The sequence below is a fragment of the Lates calcarifer genome, linkage group LG2 (assembly GCF_001640805.2).
Source record: "Lates calcarifer isolate ASB-BC8 linkage group LG2, TLL_Latcal_v3, whole genome shotgun sequence".
NCBI classification, from domain to species: Eukaryota; Metazoa; Chordata; class Actinopteri; family Centropomidae; genus Lates; species Lates calcarifer.
Window position 1 is genome coordinate 16,026,216 of NC_066834.1, and position 17,891 is coordinate 16,044,106.

The 17,891-nt window shown below is 41.0% G+C and overlaps 1 protein-coding gene across 2 annotated transcripts in view; it reads left to right on the forward strand.

Annotated features, from left to right (window-relative positions):
* The first annotated feature begins 927 nt into the window (after positions 1 to 927).
* cemip (cell migration inducing hyaluronidase 1) overlaps positions 928 to 17,891 on the forward strand; it is a 148,437-nt gene continuing 131,473 nt past the window's right edge. The window contains exon 1 of one of the 2 annotated variants that reach the window (XM_018692837.2): positions 928 to 1,124. The gene's annotated coding sequence lies outside the window, so the exon portion shown is untranslated. The remainder of the gene's footprint in view (positions 1,125 to 17,891) is intronic. The other variant, XM_018692839.2, reaches the window with a different exon arrangement.

Here is a 17,891-nt window from a genome sequence, read left to right on the forward strand (position 1 = left end):
GTTTGTTTATTTTTGGATTAATTATGGATTTTAATCATTGATAGTGGAGGAACTACTGAATGATGGACTGGTGACCCGTACAGGGTGTACCACGCCTCTTGCCCAATGTCAGCTGGGATAGGCTCTATTTCTCAGCATCAAAGGTGAAGAGACAGGGTTGATGGCAGCAGCTAGCTAGCTAATTAAGAATTACCTGGAAGTGTTTTTATTTTTAAAGATGCTCCTCACAGAAGCTACACACAACTCAGAAACAAAACAAACAAACAAACCATAAAGATGCACTCTCTCTATGGTTGCTCAAACCAACAGGAGCTAGCTAAAAATGCTAACCCAGATTCTTCTGTTTGCTATAAGCTATAATTAGCATGAGCAGCCTTGTTAAACTGAGGCTTAAAAACCGTATAACTTTAGTTACTATTAGTTTGTGCACTGTTTATTTACAGCAGAAAACTTTAGCTGGTTAATCACTGTCGCTCTAGGAAACAGGAGCTAACTGGCTAAACGTAGCAGTTGTTGAGTTTGCTAGCTTAGATAGGCAGGGCTTTTTGATTGGCTTAAAGGTGAGAGGGTGGTGACGTCACTGAAAAGTGCACCATGTCGTATAGCCCGAAAAACATGTTTGGAGAAGGTTAAGGTTAATGTTTTAAATAAAAATTATTAATTTAACAATTAATTTAAACGTTCTAGAGACTTATTTTTACTCTTTTCATTTTTATTGGTTTACTTTTAAAATCATTATTCTGTTAATTATCTTCTAACATATAGGAGCTTATTTTATTTATTTATTTATCAATTAATAATTGCTCTTATTTGATGCACTCAGTATTTCTAAAATCCTGGCTACACCCCTGCAAATAGGTAGGTTTCCAAAGAATGAAGGAATACCCCTTCACAACGCACAAACACACACACACACACACACACACACACACACACACAGTGGGCGTGTCTTTCGTCCAGCTGGAGTAAATAGAGGCGGCGCAGCACCGTGCGCTTCGGACAGGGACTGGCCATGTCTCCGCGCTCCGGCACCGGCTGATATATGAGCAACGCTCCGCTCCATCCCTGCACTGCCCCGAACTGCGCGTCTCCGGGATCAGACACGGCTCAGACGCTACAGGTCGGTAGGTCTCTGTAGACTCTTTCACACCTTCTCAGCATGTTGTGCATGTGTTGTTGATACTGTGGTGCATACAGAGTGGCTACCTCGGGAGTGTCATTTTGCCGCTGCGAGCTACAGGTGTGCCAGACCAGATTAAACGCAGTGTCGGTAAGTGCTGTTTCTGCGCCGGCAGGGAGGAAACACTCTTCGGTAGCATGTCACAGCGTACCGGGGACGGTCGCGGTTCGTAGCCTTATATCTTATCTAGACTGAACGCACGCCACCCGTCCTGCCACGACTTTGGGGGCAAAGGTAAGTGGGCTCCCGGTCAGTGCACGCTGTTAGCACCGTTCCAGCCTGCGGTTTTTGAACCCCCCCGGCTGCCTTCAACTGTTCGTCCCTGCGTGGTCGCACCGCGTGCAGCCGGACCCGAAATGCAAGAATTACTGCAAATAACCAAGTCTCCACACGGATCCAGCGCGACCAGCGCTGGTGTTATGTTGTGTCTTTACCTCAAGATGCTGCCAGAACCCTGCTTTTTATTCTCGGGCGACATGCGCTGCATCTCTAGGCAGATGGAGCTTTAAAAATAACTTGCGTGAGAGGTTGCCATCCTAAACAAAGGGGAAACATATTCTTTTCTAAGAATCCATCCAGCTGCTACTCGCCGCCAAATCAGGGGTGAATTAGAGCAGCCGTCTGCAGGTTTCCCTGCTCCTCCACTCTATGAATGGTGCGCACTGTTCACCGGTGGTTCCGCGCTGCCATTCGGCTCCAGAGCAAACGAGTGCACTGTACTCTCCAGGCTCCCTCCACCAGGTTAGTGGACCATTTTTGTCCTCCATACGTGGGGTGATGCTTGTGTTGTCTGTACAGACCTTTGTACATCATTTTGGAAAGGAGGAGTCCAAAAAGCCCCATCACACCTCATCCCCAAACCATTCTCCCTCCATATTTATGCAAGTCTAACTTATAGAATATATATTTTCTGTAAACTGTCTTCTACATAACTGTGTACCCCTCCCCACAATATATTTTCTCGATCTATATAGTCAAGTTGAACAAATTAGACTGTAAAAGCTGAAAAGATCAGGCTTAAATGCTCAATATTGATGTTAAATTTTCTGATTTGAGGACCAGGGTACTGTATACCAATAGCCTAATAATTTTTATTTAGTTATATATGTATTCCTTGGTGCTCCCATGTGCTGCTTTAGATTATTTTAAGTACATGCAGTTTTCATTCCAATATCTGAAAATAAATTCCATCTCATTAACTCTACAGTTGACCCAAACCGCATTAAACTGGTTTGATTCACTATGGCACTCTGGTAATGACTTACAGTTTTTACCTGCTGCTTGCGCCTTTCGTTTGGTCTTAATATGCAGTGGATCTCATCCATAGTTCAGGCAGCTGGTAGTTATTCTGTGTTTGTGACCGTAAGGATCAAGTGGAATCTGATGAATTGATGGTGGCTCTGAGCTGTCTGTTGTCTCCCTGTGTTCCCTCATCACCTTCAGTGTCCTCCAGAGAGGATGACATGAAGATGAGGAGGAGAAACAGCACTGTAACAAAGAAAAGGAGCGGGCAGGGGGAGAGAGTGGCAGTGATGGCAATGATGAGAGAGATGAGGAGGAGGAGGAGGAGGAGGATGGCCTGCTCTGTAAAAACTGAAGCTTACACTACCAAAATAAGAGTCAGCACTGGATAGAGCAGGTTGTCAGTCTGGTTGGGTGTTGATGATGAAAACAGAGAATAGGAAGTAGTAGAAAATTAACCAGCTGAGAGAGAGAGAGCTGTCTCCCAGGGCGTGAAGCTGGAGTAGGGATTACACAAGCTGTGATGTAGTGGCAATGCCTTTCATCTACAGCTGACTTGCAAATGTACAAGCTGTTGCAAGAACTGTTTTCTGTGTGTGTGTGTGTGTGTGTGTGTGTGTGTGTGTGAGGCTGAGAGAGATTCCCTTTCCCTTTTTGCATCACTTATAAATCTGCACCTGCTCCGATGTGTCTGATCTGCTGCGACTGGTCTGAGTCCAGCTGCAGCACACAGACGCCGTCTAGGAAGGACTGCAACATGTTACTGCTTAAAGAAACAAAGCTGACCTGCTGTTGGAAACCAGAAACCAGCAGCAGTCTCCTGTGACCAATATGTCAACCCTGTGACCTAGAAATTATGTTCACATTCAACTAATTTGGAACAGCAAATGTGTTTTAAGACAGTCAATGTTCCCAGAAGGTTCCTGCTGGTGTCAAGGATGTCCCTTTGTAACACTGAAGTGGAAAAGGGTAGAGGGTTGTTATTCGGCGAACTCTCAGGATGTTCTGTGAATGTTTCGGGGACCATCCCAGCTTCTGGAACCTTCTGGAACAACCTGCTGGTGTCAAAGATGTCACCTTGTACAATTTCTAGCTGGGTTAGACCCATATGCAAACATTCTGATTAATGGTGCATTCTAGTTGTACTTGGAAGTTGGAATTTAGGAGTTTCTAGTTGAAAGTTTCAACTGGAACGCACAAAGTCGGACTCCACCTTGGAAAGTCAGAGCAACCTCAACAGCAGTGAACAATTTTACTGTTTGTAGCGGTTCTGTCTTATTTGTTTCACATTAAGTCAGCCATACACACAGTACTCAGTTTTTATCTGTGGACAAAACACAGCGTAGAGTGTTGTTATCAGTTGATATTGCTAATAATGGCTGGCAATGACTATCCCGGGATATGTTTGAAAGATTCATGTTCTCGGTTTAATTCCCCCCCCTTATTTTAGGAATGTCCACAATGCTCGTAAAGGTTTGGGATGTTCGTATGTTACACATGGTCACCCCTATGTTAGACAACTGCACCTGGGTTACTTTTTAAATTAACCTAATGAAGAAAGGTTATTTTATGTGCTTTCTTAGCCAAAATATCCAGTCTTGCAGTACAAAATCCACTTACAGTGACTACACCATTACTAAGGGCTCAGGAGGTAGAGCTGGTCGCCCACTAATCAGAGGGTCAGTGGTTTGAACCCTGGCTCCTCCAGTTTGCTTGTATCCTTGGGCAAGATGCTACACCCTGAATTGCCTCCGATGTATCACTGATGTGTAAATAGGTGTGTGTGTGTGTGTGTGTGTACATATGAAATGCTCTAACACACACACACACACACACACACACACACATTTTTTTGTTGTTGTTGTGTTTAGACACTCATAGCACTTGGTTGAGTTTAGGGAAACACCTTGGTCTGGTTTAATACAGAACCAAAACCACAACCACAACCTTTTCCCAAACTTAACCAAAGTGCTTCTTTTGCCTAAACCACAGACTGAACTCTGGTCTCTGATGTGACAGTTGTGCACTTTGTATACCCATCATCCACCTAAACCTTTTCCAAACAACATGCTCATACTGTATAAATGTAATTCTGACTTCAGATGGCTGACTGCATTACACCTGCATTAATATGTGTTTTTCCTACAAATCGCATTAACTCCAGGTGGAAAAAAGGACTGAAGCAGCTGACTAAGAGATTCTGTGGCAATGAGGGAAATTCATTCATTATATTTTCATTATTTGTGGTTGCTGTTCAGCAAAAATTACAGAGCCAATTTATAGTGATAATGGGGGAGATTTTCATATAGATGAATGTCTGTTTTGCTGCTGTGGATAGTGATTGATAGAACTGTGCGGTGATCCATCTTAATCCAGATTATGAAAGCTTTGACATTTGTTGCACTAAATGGTAAGGGGAGTTGACTACCCCAAGCCTACCACAAATTACTGTCAAGGCCTCAACATGTTGTGTCTCTGAATCTTTTTAATTTGGCAGGGTATTAAGTATGAGTGATGTAAATGAGCGAAGCTGCTGTGGAATTAATTTGAATGCTCTGCCACTAATTAAGACCTGATGTTAGGCTTTTAAAGATGCATCTTGAGCATGTCTGGCAGCTATGGAGCACAAAAGAGTGGAAGTTTTTCTGCTGCTGAACCTGAAGTATTGGCTAAAGAAACCAGGGATCACAGTTGTATTCCTGGGAAGAAAGACTAATGGTGAGAAAATATTAGTCATTATGTCCAAATACTTCTATAAACGCATGCATATATATATATATATATATATATATATGTATATATATATATATAGCTATGAAATATTCCTATATTTATACCTCTTTTGTATAGTGGATATTTTTATATATATTTATTGGTTAAATGGAAAAAGTTTTTTGTCATTACTACTATAAAAGTTATTTAGGGACCTCCACATTTTCTAAAACCCACACTCACCCTAAACCTTTTGGCCTTTCTCGTATTATGTCTATTGAAAACCGTCCTTTTCCAATGCGAGGAGCACAACTCTTGGCAGAGAAAAAGCCTCGACTTTCCAGTACTGGCTGGAGTTTCCACACACACACACACACACACACACACATACAGTCAGGGACATACAGTCAAAGGGAAGAACTGGCAGAGAGCTGCCACCGTCGATGATTGGGCCGGCAGCCAAAGGCCACAGTTTACTTCAGGAAACCATCAGCTCTCCAGCTTCAATTGAAAGAGGAAAATTTCCTTCCCCTATGGTCAGGCCTGCCGGCTGCAGCCTGCTCTCTGCTCCTCTCCTCTGGTTTGCTTTGGAGAATAGCAGCTCCATGTTTGTAGATGAGGTTTCCCAGACAGAATCTAGAAATCTGTTTTTTTTTTTATTTTGGACCCATCCATCAACTCTTTAATTAGCTGTGAAATTGTTTAGAACAGCTGTTTTCCTGCCCGTACTTGCTTCCTTGTAACACAAGTGGCAAGACCCAACTACACCCCCACCCCCCAAAAATGTTTTTAATTGATGAAATAGCAATGACAGGTCTGCGTGGATAACTGGGTGTAAACTGATTCCAGGCCCTGCCCTGGCATTACAACAGACAGCTGCTCATGCTTTGTGTGCCAGTCTGTTATTTTTGTCGATTGATGTGATCCACAGAAGCAAAACACAGATATCCATCTCTACCTGCACATCTACACGCCACCGCAGCGGCTAAATACAGCAGCTGCTTAAAAGCTGACATTAAAATCACATAATGCAGCCACGTCCTCCAGACCGTGTTTTGTTTGAATCCCAAGAGTCCAATTTAGATCAAAGCACTGAGAAGAGGGGTGTAGCGTAGCATACACCCAATGGAATTCTTGTTTACCCACATTTTGGTTTGCAGGCATTGGGTTTACCACCTTTGCAAACCAAGAAAAGATCTCTGATATAAATAACTCACATATTGTCAGCACATTGCTAAATGGGCAAAAAGCTGACATGCAGATTATGTTGTAGAATACAAGAAAGGAAAAAATGGCCCTGCCACAAACTAGCACCTGTTCACCACATGTAAATGTAGCCGTTATTTTAGGAGTGTAAATGATGATAATACAATATAATATTGATTCAATGCACAACGATTCAATGTTTGCTGATATCACAAAGTCTGCTATGATATGATTTTGATCATTTGACATTTTTATTCCTGAGCTCAACCAGACCTTTAAACGAAAAACAGTCTTTTAATAAAAATTCTGATATATTGAAGAAAACTGAAAGAACATTAAATTCCTATTTGTGTACATTAAAGCAGGATACTGTGTAAACCTCACTCTTATATAGAGTCTTAAACTAAATATTTTTATAACCAAGGTAGTTCAGTCTTCTTGGATCATCGCTACACACTACACCTTCACATATAGGCGACATTTTTCCTCATCAAATCACCACTCGCATTTTGTGTGGAGGTGTGCACGCTCAGGCAGAGAAAGATGTGTTGGGGAATGTCAAAATAAAGACACGTCTTACAAATAATTATATTGTGATGGACTGTGATTTTATGCATTATGTTAGTGTTGGGTTAGTGAGGAAACGTTCAGACTGTGAAATTGATTGTTATTCCAGGGTTAGTTCAGTCTCGGCATTGGCTTCGGCCCACAGTAGCCTGTTTTATCGCACTTAATAAAAGTTGTGACGAGACCAGCTGACGTCTTCGCTCTTACTTGGTGAGGGACATTACAACATGTATGACGTCTGATCAATGTTTTCATTATGGATCGCGTGAAGCTTCATGTTTTGATCTAGCCATTGTGAAGCCAAGCAAGACCCACCTATCAAGCCTACAGGTTTGTGGGTTTGATACTAAAAAGATAGACATTCAGTGGAACATTCCTTTAGGGGGGAAAAACATTAATTCTTTTGTTCCAACATGGAGCACCTGATGTTGCTGTTTTGTAGCTTCAAGTGTGCGTGAAGCTGCTGCAGGGCCTTTATGCAACAGGCCAAGAATGTCTCAGCAGTGATTAGTAGTTTTTAAGCAGAATCAGAGCAGACATGGAGCTGTCGACAGAGATAAAGGAGTGTGCTTGTGCTCTCGAAACGGCAGATCTCAACATGATACAACTGACCCTGTTTTAATGGTGGTGGAACACACACACGCACACACCGTACTTGGAAGTCCTGCGTGTTTATCAAGCTTTTCCTCTAATGTGCCAAGATATGTGTTTGGACAGGCAAGCTTTGTTATCCACATATGGAATGACTCGTGTGTGTGTGTGTGTGTGTGTGTGTGTGTGATGGAGATGATGAATAATAAAGGTGAAAGCGAGAGCAGTTGTGGTTTTGCCTGCGACCACAGTCAGATTGCCGGAGACAGGGAACATTTGCAGGGAATACTGTTCAGGTTAACAAAAAGAACACCCTGTGAGAGTGTGTGTTTTTGTTACCTCTTTGGGACCTAGTCGAGTATAAACACTGACCTTTTCAAGACCAGTACCAAAACCTGGTCCTACTGAGGCAAAACATAATGTCTGAGGTCCTGGTTAAAGTGTGAATTGAAGTTAGGTTAAGGTTTGTTATGGGTAAGGTCAGGCTGTTCATGGTGAATGGAGGATAGCTACACAGACTGTGTGTGTGTGTGTGTGAGAGAGAGAGAGAGAGAGAGAGTGAGTGTAGGATGCAGCAACAGGCAGAGAGTGACTGTGTGTTGTATTGTAAGAGGATTTTTGCTGCTCTCTTGTCTTCAAATTGATAATGATTTCCAGTAACTTCTGTAGCAGCCATTAGCTACTTTCACTGGGCAGCAGTTTAAATAAACTGGAAAGAATATATATATATATATATATATATATATATATATATATATATATATAGCTGTTTTCCACCTTGTATAAATGTGTGTGTGCGTAAAAGCGTAAAAGCATGACTGAAGTCATCAAAGTGAATATTGTTGGTCCAGACTCATGAGTAGTGATATAGGATTTGGATTAAGGTTGAGGTAAGGCTTAAATTGAAAGTGGTTAATCCCCAATATCCCCATTTTCTGTATGATGGTATCTCTTATCTTTGCTGCTTGGTTGCTCATTGCTCTGGCCACGTTACACCCGTCAGTCTAACAGTGTGTCCGGTAACATATCTCAGTTTCTGTTAAAGCTGCTGTGAATTTTTTGTGTTATTTTCTCTGGTCGTACTGTACCCTCCATTAACTTAATGCTTCCCTAATTGAACCTCTCCTTCCCCATCTCCTCCCTCCTGTGTTACCATCATCCCTACCAGAAGTGTTTTCTCTGTAGCTCTGAGGTGAAGTGCCCAGACCACGTAAAACCTGGAAGCTGAATAAGGCCATTTCATTTGTAATGGATGCAGACTTTTATGATGATTTCACAAAAGAAGCATTACATTTTATCAATCCTCCCGTTGTTTATGGAGAACTACATATTAGAATGAATTAGTGAAAGGTGGTTGGTTGTTTTAGCAGAAGGAAAACTGATTGTGAGTGAGGTAAGACTCTGGGGTGTTTGGTTCCTGGAGTCCTGAGGGGTAACATAATTGGGAGTGGATCCTCTGGTAACTGAGGGCACAGTAGGATGTTGGGAAGGAGGCTTTGCTTGTTGGGATCAAGTGTGGACCTTTCTCCATTTAGTTGTTATCATGACTTGATATAAACGAACAGATGTCCCAATTCTATTCACTGGTCTGTCTCTCTCCTTCACTTCTGTGGTGTTATACCTCAGATCAAACTTGATGTGACTTTTCCCCTCACAAATTTGACAACTAAATTGTTGTAGCAGTCTGTGTTTATTTGCCACAAACAGCCAATGTACTGGACTATACAGATGTTAGATGTAGCTGGTTAGAAAAGTGTGGGCTGGCTAGGGAGTCAGCAGCCTTTCAACTGTTCAGAGAATTTTATGTTACGCCCGGCCTAAGGGAAACTTGAGCGTAGCATAAGAGTGACTTCCTCTTTCCCCACTCTCAAGGACAGGCAGTGCCACAGCTGTTGGCAGTCCAAAAACACAACTGATTTGTCAGTACATGTAAAATTGGTGTCAAGGTGAGCAAGGCTAAAATAACAGACAAAACAGTCTACTAAAGGGTCTACTAACTTACCTGCCAATGAAAGAAAACTAAATAAAATACAGGGACCGAACTCCCTAATCAGGAGAAAACAGGTTTACAGGAAAAAGGGCTTCTCACCCCTACAGTCACCTGGACCACTTCTAGGAGCCTATTTTTTTTTTTTTTACAACTCAAGACACTTCAATTGACAAAACAACATGGCACAGTCAGGTTGGGAGTCAGGAAAAAAGTGAAGCCCAATTTCCCTAGGAAGCATTATAAAACCGGCACCATCAACCGTGGTCCAGTCAGCAGCCCCCACCTACAACTCAACATCCTTGAAGAAAAATCACAGGAACAAATGAAAAGCGCCCCCTCAGGCAGAGAGGGAGGACAGAAAAAACAGACAGAAGACAGGACTTAAAGAAAAATCCACATACTTTTGAGTTCACTTGTAAAATTTGTGTAATGTTTAGTCAGAACTAACCTGAGCCATTAGGACTCACAACAATATGGACAAGGAAACATGGTATTGCTGGCTGTTGATTCTCAGTGAGATCAGTACAACTGGCAACCCATTATATAGCTCATATGGAGCTCTTATGTGGACTTAGGGAGCTTTAAAAATAATGCAAATGTGAGTGTGGCAGGCTTTGGTAGCTCTAAATAACTTCAATATGTGATGCAGATATGTGAATGCATATTGTTTGGTATCAGCAGGAACTCAGTGGATATCTGATCTTTTTTTTATTAAAGCATAAACAAAGGACAGAAGCATGGTGACATTATGTATTCCGTTCATTTCACTGGATTTTCCCCTTAATTTTTATTCATGTCTGTCTCCCACTCCTTCCCTACCTCTATCTCTCATGGGTTTCCTTTCTCTTGTTCTCTTGCCCAGTCCAGAGCGGCTGTCAGACCTGTAGTCCTTCCACAGGGATTATTTTCAGGACAGAGAAATTACTTTGTCAGTTTCTCATCCCAACACACACACACACACACACACACACACACAGTTTCATATCAGGATGCAGGATAGCATGTGTCGTACCACCTACTCCCAGTAGGCTATACTTTTTAATATTCATCCATTAACACAAAGGGTGTACATGCTGTGTTACCATAGTGTGTCCTTTGTGCTGTGTGTTGAATAAAACATGTGAATCTGCAACTGATGATCATCTCTTATCTGACTGTTGGCTGTCAGTCATCTCTCCTGTCATCATGTCCTGTCCTGTTTGCTTTCTATGGATATGTATTTGAAAGCGAATACTTCTCTAAGTCTATGAAAGCTGTCTTAGATATGATTAATCTAGAATTTGAAATTGTATTTTTAATTTGAATAATTACATTAAGAAACTGGATTTGAATTGCATTATTTGTAATTGAATGTAAAATTCAGTTCTCTACACATTCACACATTCAGTTCTCACATTTCAATTTCATTTCTCAAAAATTCAGTTTTCCTGTCGCACACATCCGGGGCACTGAGGAAGAGCAATCGAGTGCAGATTCACAGAACTCCCTCTACTCCCCACAGTTCTTTGGACGTGGTACCCCAAGCTGAGCACTGTCAGTTTTTAGCATGTCAAAGTCCGACCTAAGGCCTAATCCACAAGTTTATATAAACATGTGATATATATAAGCTTTATTCGAGTCAGTCATCCCCACACATCATCTGACCAACAGCTCCTGTTGCTACGTTAAACAACTGCTGTCCATCATACCAGCTCTTCCTCAATTCCCTGGATGTGTGCAACAGAAAACTGAAATGTGAGAACTGAATGTGAAAATGTGTAGAGAACTGAATTTTACATTCAGTTCCAAATTATGCAATTCAAATTCTGTTTTTTAATGCAATTATTCAATTCAAAAATGCAATTTCAAATCCAGTTTCTAGTGATACATACTTAAGCCCATAATATTCACTTAATAATTTTTACACCCATCACAGTGGCTGAGTCCCAGTGGTTTGGACTTTGTTAACTTTTGCCACACGCCACTCATTTTCTGTTTGTCTTTGTGAATGAAAGCAGTTTTTGTCAATGTCGTCATTCTTAAGAAGTACCCCACCAACTGTACACATCAGGCTCAGTTTAATAGTCATTGCGAGTACTATTCAGTCTGTAAAAGAACTTGCATATAAGCTGATCTTGGGCTTGGAGACTACAAGTACATTGGTACAACAAAGAAAAATCACAATCGCTAATTTGCGTTTAAGAATAGCCGGTAGCTACTGCTTTGGACTGACTAATGGCCACCACCAAACTGGCTACAGCCATGCAATCTCCAGGAAACACTGATTTTCTTCTGTCAGAATATGTGTAGTAGCACATAGGTTGCAATAATAACAAGAGTTTTGCACTTGAGAAAGTTGAGTCTTTAATATAACACAACATATCTTGACTTTATTGCCTCATGGCCTGTGTAATATGTGACAGGACTGATCCTATCTAAAACAGCTTTCACATAGACCTAGGGGACTTTAAATCATAATTTCAGAGGAGAGTATCACCCCCCACACATCACATTAACACAAGCCTTGTTTGTCTTGGCTTTAACTTGAATCCTCATATTCATCAACAGCAGCCAACTCCCCATGTTTTGAATTAATGTTTGAGCATTTTTTTCCTGCAAGAATTGATTAAATCTCTTCATCTGTTCTCAGCTGGCAGTGGGCAGTCAGGTCGAGGTGATTGTGAGGATGCTTGCAGCGAAACATGGTTTTTATCACAACTTCCATCCATTATTTAAAACTTAAGCAAAAGATAGTAGAAATATGCAGCTCACCAGCTGTGCTATGACCTCATGTTCCCTACATTGCTAGGCACTGGTTAATCTGTGTGTGTGTGTGTGTGTGTGTGTGTATGTGTGTGTGTGCAGCAGTGGGATGAAGGTGAGGATGAGAATCTACTCAACAACTACAGTGGTGTCTGTAAAAAACAGCTGTAAAACCTGCCTCACCTTGCCTTGAGGAGCTGCTAACTTGAGTTTCATTGGACACAGTGGATAGTTGTAGAGGTAAAAATGCCAAAACGCTGTCTCCATGTTATTTTCCACTGTGGCAAAAAATAATAAAAGAGACAGTAAATATGTTACAGGGGAAAAATGAATAGAGCAAACATGCAAATGATTAAAGGCTCAGTTCATCAAAATGGCAGTGTTTTTTGTTTGTTTCACTTACTTCTCGTGGTACATACACTCACCAGCCACTTTATTAGGTACACCTGTTCAGCTGCTTGTTAACACAAATATCTAATAAGCAAATCACATGGCAGCAACTCACTGCATTTAGGCATGTAGACATGGTCAAGATGACCTGCTGAAGTTCAAACCGAGCATCAGAATGGGGAAGAAAGGTCATTGCAGTTTTTGGTCTGAGTATTCCAGACACTGCTGATCTACTGGGATTGTCCCACATAACCATCTCTAAGGTTTCCAGAGAATGCTCTGAAAAAGAGAAAATATCCAGTGAGCAGCACTTCTCTGGGTCAAAGTGACTTGTTGAGGTCAGAGGATAATGACCAGACTACTTCAATCTGATAAGAAGGCAACAGCAGCTCAAGCAACCACTTGTTTACAACCAAGGTCTGCAGAAGATAATGCTCCATGTCACAAAGCTCACAACATCTCAAATTGGTTTCTTGAACATGACAATGAGTTCTCTGTACTCAAATGGCCTCCACAGTCAACAGATCTTCCAATAGAGCAACTTAATATGGACCAAAATCTCTGAGGAATGTTTCCAGCTATCTTGTTGAATCTATGCCACAAAGGAATCAAGGCAGGAGGTTCAACCCATTACTAGCGAGGTGTACCTAATAAAGTGGCTGGTGAGTGTGTATTGCCTCTCATTCACCCACATACATGCACACTCACACAATGGTGGCAGCAAGCTGCAGTGTAAGGTGCTGACCTGATTGAGGAGGGATTTGTGGGGTTCAGTGTGTCTTGCTCAAGGACACCTGGAGGAGGTGGTGATCAGGTGGGGAGAAGTGCCATCACAAGTTTCTTTACATTTGGGTGGACTGACCCTTTAAAATTCACCAGTCTCAGACTGTAAAAAAGTGTAGTTTGTATTCATGTTTGGTTGGGATGCTGAAGGGAGAGTTTCTTCGGCAGACTGAAAATACTCCATGTTCCTCTACCTACAGGACCACCTACACAGTCTCTCTCTCTGTGTGTGTGTCCTCCTAGGTTGGAGGAGATGACAGGGATAGACATTTTAAGATTGCAGTACAAAATGTACAGTAGTATTTGAATGAACATAGACCGACCGTAAAGTTAGTTGACTCCTTGAATTTGGAATTGTCTTGCTTCACACAGCCGAGGCCTCTTCAGTCAAAATAGCAGGATTATTGTTGAGGCATCGCTTTGAAGTGTTGCCCTGAAACACACACAACGTCGACAGATCCAAACATCTTCCCTAAGCGTTTATTGCTGAAATGGTTATGCAGACTGCAGACTGCATTAGCATTTGTCGATAGAGAGAGGCATTTGACAGTAATCCATTGAGGGAGAAGAGCCTACGATTTTCTTTTCACGTTTCTGTGGTAGATTGTAATTACCTCCTATTTGTCTGATGGAGATATTTCCTCATTCAAAAGCCAGTAGACAGCCAAAGGATAATGGTCAGCTCAGTTTCGAGCTGATACCACCGCTCCTCCATAAAAGGTTTTTGTCAATAAACTGACGGAGCCAAATGGAGGCCTCTACTCTTCCAGCTCATAATTCATTCTGATGTCAAATCAATGGTTTTAATGATGTGTATGTGGGGCTGACATTCATGGATCTGTGTGCAATCTAATGCGCATGTGTGTTGAAAGTGTTATAGAAGCTGTAATCCTGTTTGTGTGTGTGAGAACAGAGTAGGTGTGTATTAGGAAATTAGTCAACTACTTAAATGATGGAGCTGCTTCTCCAGGTCCTCGTAGCCCAGGGCTCAAAGAGGAAGAGAGACACAGAAAAAGTGTTTCTGTCAATAGCTTCCAATTATAACCTCATTATTGAGGTAGAGAGTCTGTGTAGGCACACAGCACCCAAATCTGAAGCCTTTACTATGCTATAGAGTTACAGACAAGTCTATATTAATACACTGTAGTTTGATTATATTTCTGTTTTCTTAGTATTTGTTTTTAAATGTCAGTGGCAGTCATGGACTTTGTTTATGTCCATTGCAAAAAGAATGAAGCTTTTTATTTGAAGCATGCTTATATGAAATAGAGGGCTTTATCCCTAATTCCTAATTATTAAAATATTTTAGTTAGGTGTCTCCCTGCCATTTTAATTTGCTGTCAAAGACATCTTGATCTTGTTTAATTCCGTATGTAATACGTATTTTTCTACAGCACCAATACAATCAGTACAACAACAGACTCCTGTCAAACTTACACTCTGCAACTCTCACTTTCTGTTTTTAACAGCGATAGAGCTCCAGATGTCATGTAACTGGGTTTATTTACACCACCATGTTGGCAGGAAAAACCTGAGCAAGAATAAATGATACCAGCGCAGATTTCTAGTTGTAAGAGTTCACTTCACATTTTAAATCTGCGGAAATGGAATGATATATTGCAAAACTTGATAGATTAAACATTACTGACTCTTACACTGACCAGCGGTGCAAGTTTCGCAAGTATTGAGACAGCTGGAGTGGACAATGTTCGAGACCTGCAGCATCCAGATATCTACAGTTACCTGATCAACTTTCCCTCGTTAGACAAGTTAGCCCCACAAAATCCATGCTACAATGCATACATCTAAAATGCCTTTTATGAAAATAAAACTGTTAGAAATTGTAAAACCATTTAAAATAAACAAGATATTGATGTTAAGAAGTTTTGGATTCTGTACCTGATATGAAGTGATCACTACAGAAGCAGAATCTGTTGCCTGTGGGCTTTCTTCTGCTCACTTCTATCACATTTTATAGCAGTAATCCATTTCTGTTGTCTTTCAGGATCTTTGGGAATCTAATCAAATGCTTGTCTCCGACTATTCTGGCGTCTCGGGACACAACAACTATCCACTGTTCACTTTTTACAAATACAGCTGGCAGAGAGATAATCCAGAGACAATTTAGCTGCTAGCAGTGGTATGCTTGGCTGTAATTTGAACAGCGCACTTTCCTGCCAATATGGTGGATGTTTTGATTTCAACTGTTGCATGCTGGGATTGCATGATGCCAACTGGCAGAGCTCTACACTGTTTTAATTAATTAATAACTGTCATTCAACTCATCACTTCTCCACCAGTGTTTCATATTGAATGTCTTTTAGTGGCTCAAAAGACATAGGTTGGTTGCCATGACGATGTGCGTCCGCGAGTTTAGGGAGCAGAGGAGTTGCTGGTCTTGGCGTAGCTGTTACAGACATTGCTTACTGAGTGTTGACTAACTGACAGGTCAGTCGTACTGTGAATACTCTAAATATGCTAAATAGTGCATCAATAGTAAATAACTGAACTGCAATCATAGATGCTCTCTCTTTTGATTTCCTGGTTTGGTTTGCTTGTTGGGGTCTGCAGTAAAACACGGAGTGTATTCTGAGTTGACTTTCTTTTGTATTGATAAAACTGGACTGAACTGAACTGAGTTGGATTAGTGGGAAAAAGTGAAATGGTTTTTTGTCAGCTGAACTGGACTGTGATTTAAATCGCACTCAAACACACTTAGACCTACAAATCTTGTTTAAATTAATATACCGAGTTGAATCTGTTTTGTCATTTGATGTAACTGGGTTTAATAATGCAAATTTTCTGTGTAGGTCATTACTATTTTTTGGATTATTATTTTGTGTGTTTATATGTTTTGACAAGATTTGAACAACTAACCCAGAGTCCATTATGTTTTTTTTTTTGTTTGTTTTTTTTTTTACCCCGCCTTCGAGTTAGCCATCTGGAACAGCATGAACCTGTTTATTTTGGCCATAACCAGAGATTCAGATCTTACAAGTGGATGCTGGGAGTGGTACATGAACAGCAGCAAGAATGGTGGCAGCAGTATCAGCAAATGAGTTTAGTTTAGACTTCCTTCCATTGAACTGGTGGAATAAATTTTCATCTGCATATCCCTCAGTGCTCCTGCTTACACTTTAAGTTGCTATACGAGTTGTATTCCTTAAATTAAGCAAAAACTGAGTGTTATGAAATCAGCTGTTACATGTTGGGCGTCCAGTCTTTAAGTAATCTCATTGTCTCTCTGTTCTCTTGTTGTCTGTCTGCCTGCCTCGCAACACAGGTTGAGACACACAGATTGCCTTTAGTTAAAGGCAAGGTGATCTTCACACAACACCAGACAGAAAACAGTCCACTGGCTGCTCTGCCAACAATCACACTTGTGTCTGATCCGTATACTTCCAGATTAATATCTCCAGATGACCAAGATAATGCTGATGAGAAGGATGCTAATAAATTGGATAATCACTAACATTCGCTAACGCTGAACTGCTTTGTATGGCTAACCCCACTGCCAAAAGAAATATTATCACTTGGTTTTTTCTATACGGCAGGAATGATTTGCTTACAATATTTTTCCATGAAACCATGGAAATCAAATAAATGAAGTCGTGGGAGCTGCTATTCAACTGAACCAAAACTGTATTTCTTGGTCAGAAACAGTGTTTCCCAAAATTTAGATTCCAAAATTTCTCACACTTTTCCCATTAGGAAATATGATTATTTATTGCACTGTGTTGAAGGTCACTGAGTTGTTTAGTTTGTTTGTGATCATTCAGATGTGTGTGAAATGTAGATGCATTTGAGCACCATTCCCCGCTGAAAGCATCTTAATTTGAATCCTCTGAACCAATCACCATCACTTACAAGCTCTTCCAAACACACCACAGGATCAATTATGCATGGAGGCTCAGTGGGTCAATTGAGAGTCCCAAATCTCTTGCTAATGGAAATAATTTGTTATTTACAAGTTCAAAAATCATCCCTGTGTTTCTCCCTGCTGTAGAAAAGACCAGTGCTCCTGCTGTTGATGCTAATTCTCTGTACTGAGTTGCCAGTGAGAGGGCAGGCATTTATTGGCATGAATGAGAGTCTTTTTTTAATGCACTTGTGTTAAGAATCCTGCCTTCTTTTGACTTACTGTCGCTTTCAAAGGAAATTAAACATGCATTGCCAAAACTAAGTGCCACCCCGCGTAGATGTTTGTGTGGGCGCATTAAAAATGTTTATTATTTATTAGATGGCATAAATCCTGTGGTTTCAGCAAGGTTGAGTTTATTTTGGTTTAGTAGTGTGTAGGGTAAGACTTGTCTGACCAGCACTGGTGCTTTGAGCTAAATGGTAATGTTTAGCATGTTACCATGGTCACAAGCTTAGTTTAGCACACTAGCATCCTAGCATTGCTAATTAGCACTATGGTATTCAGACCACTCATTAGGCTGGGGACCATAAATGTCTGTAATGTCTGTACAAAACTTATTTATGGAT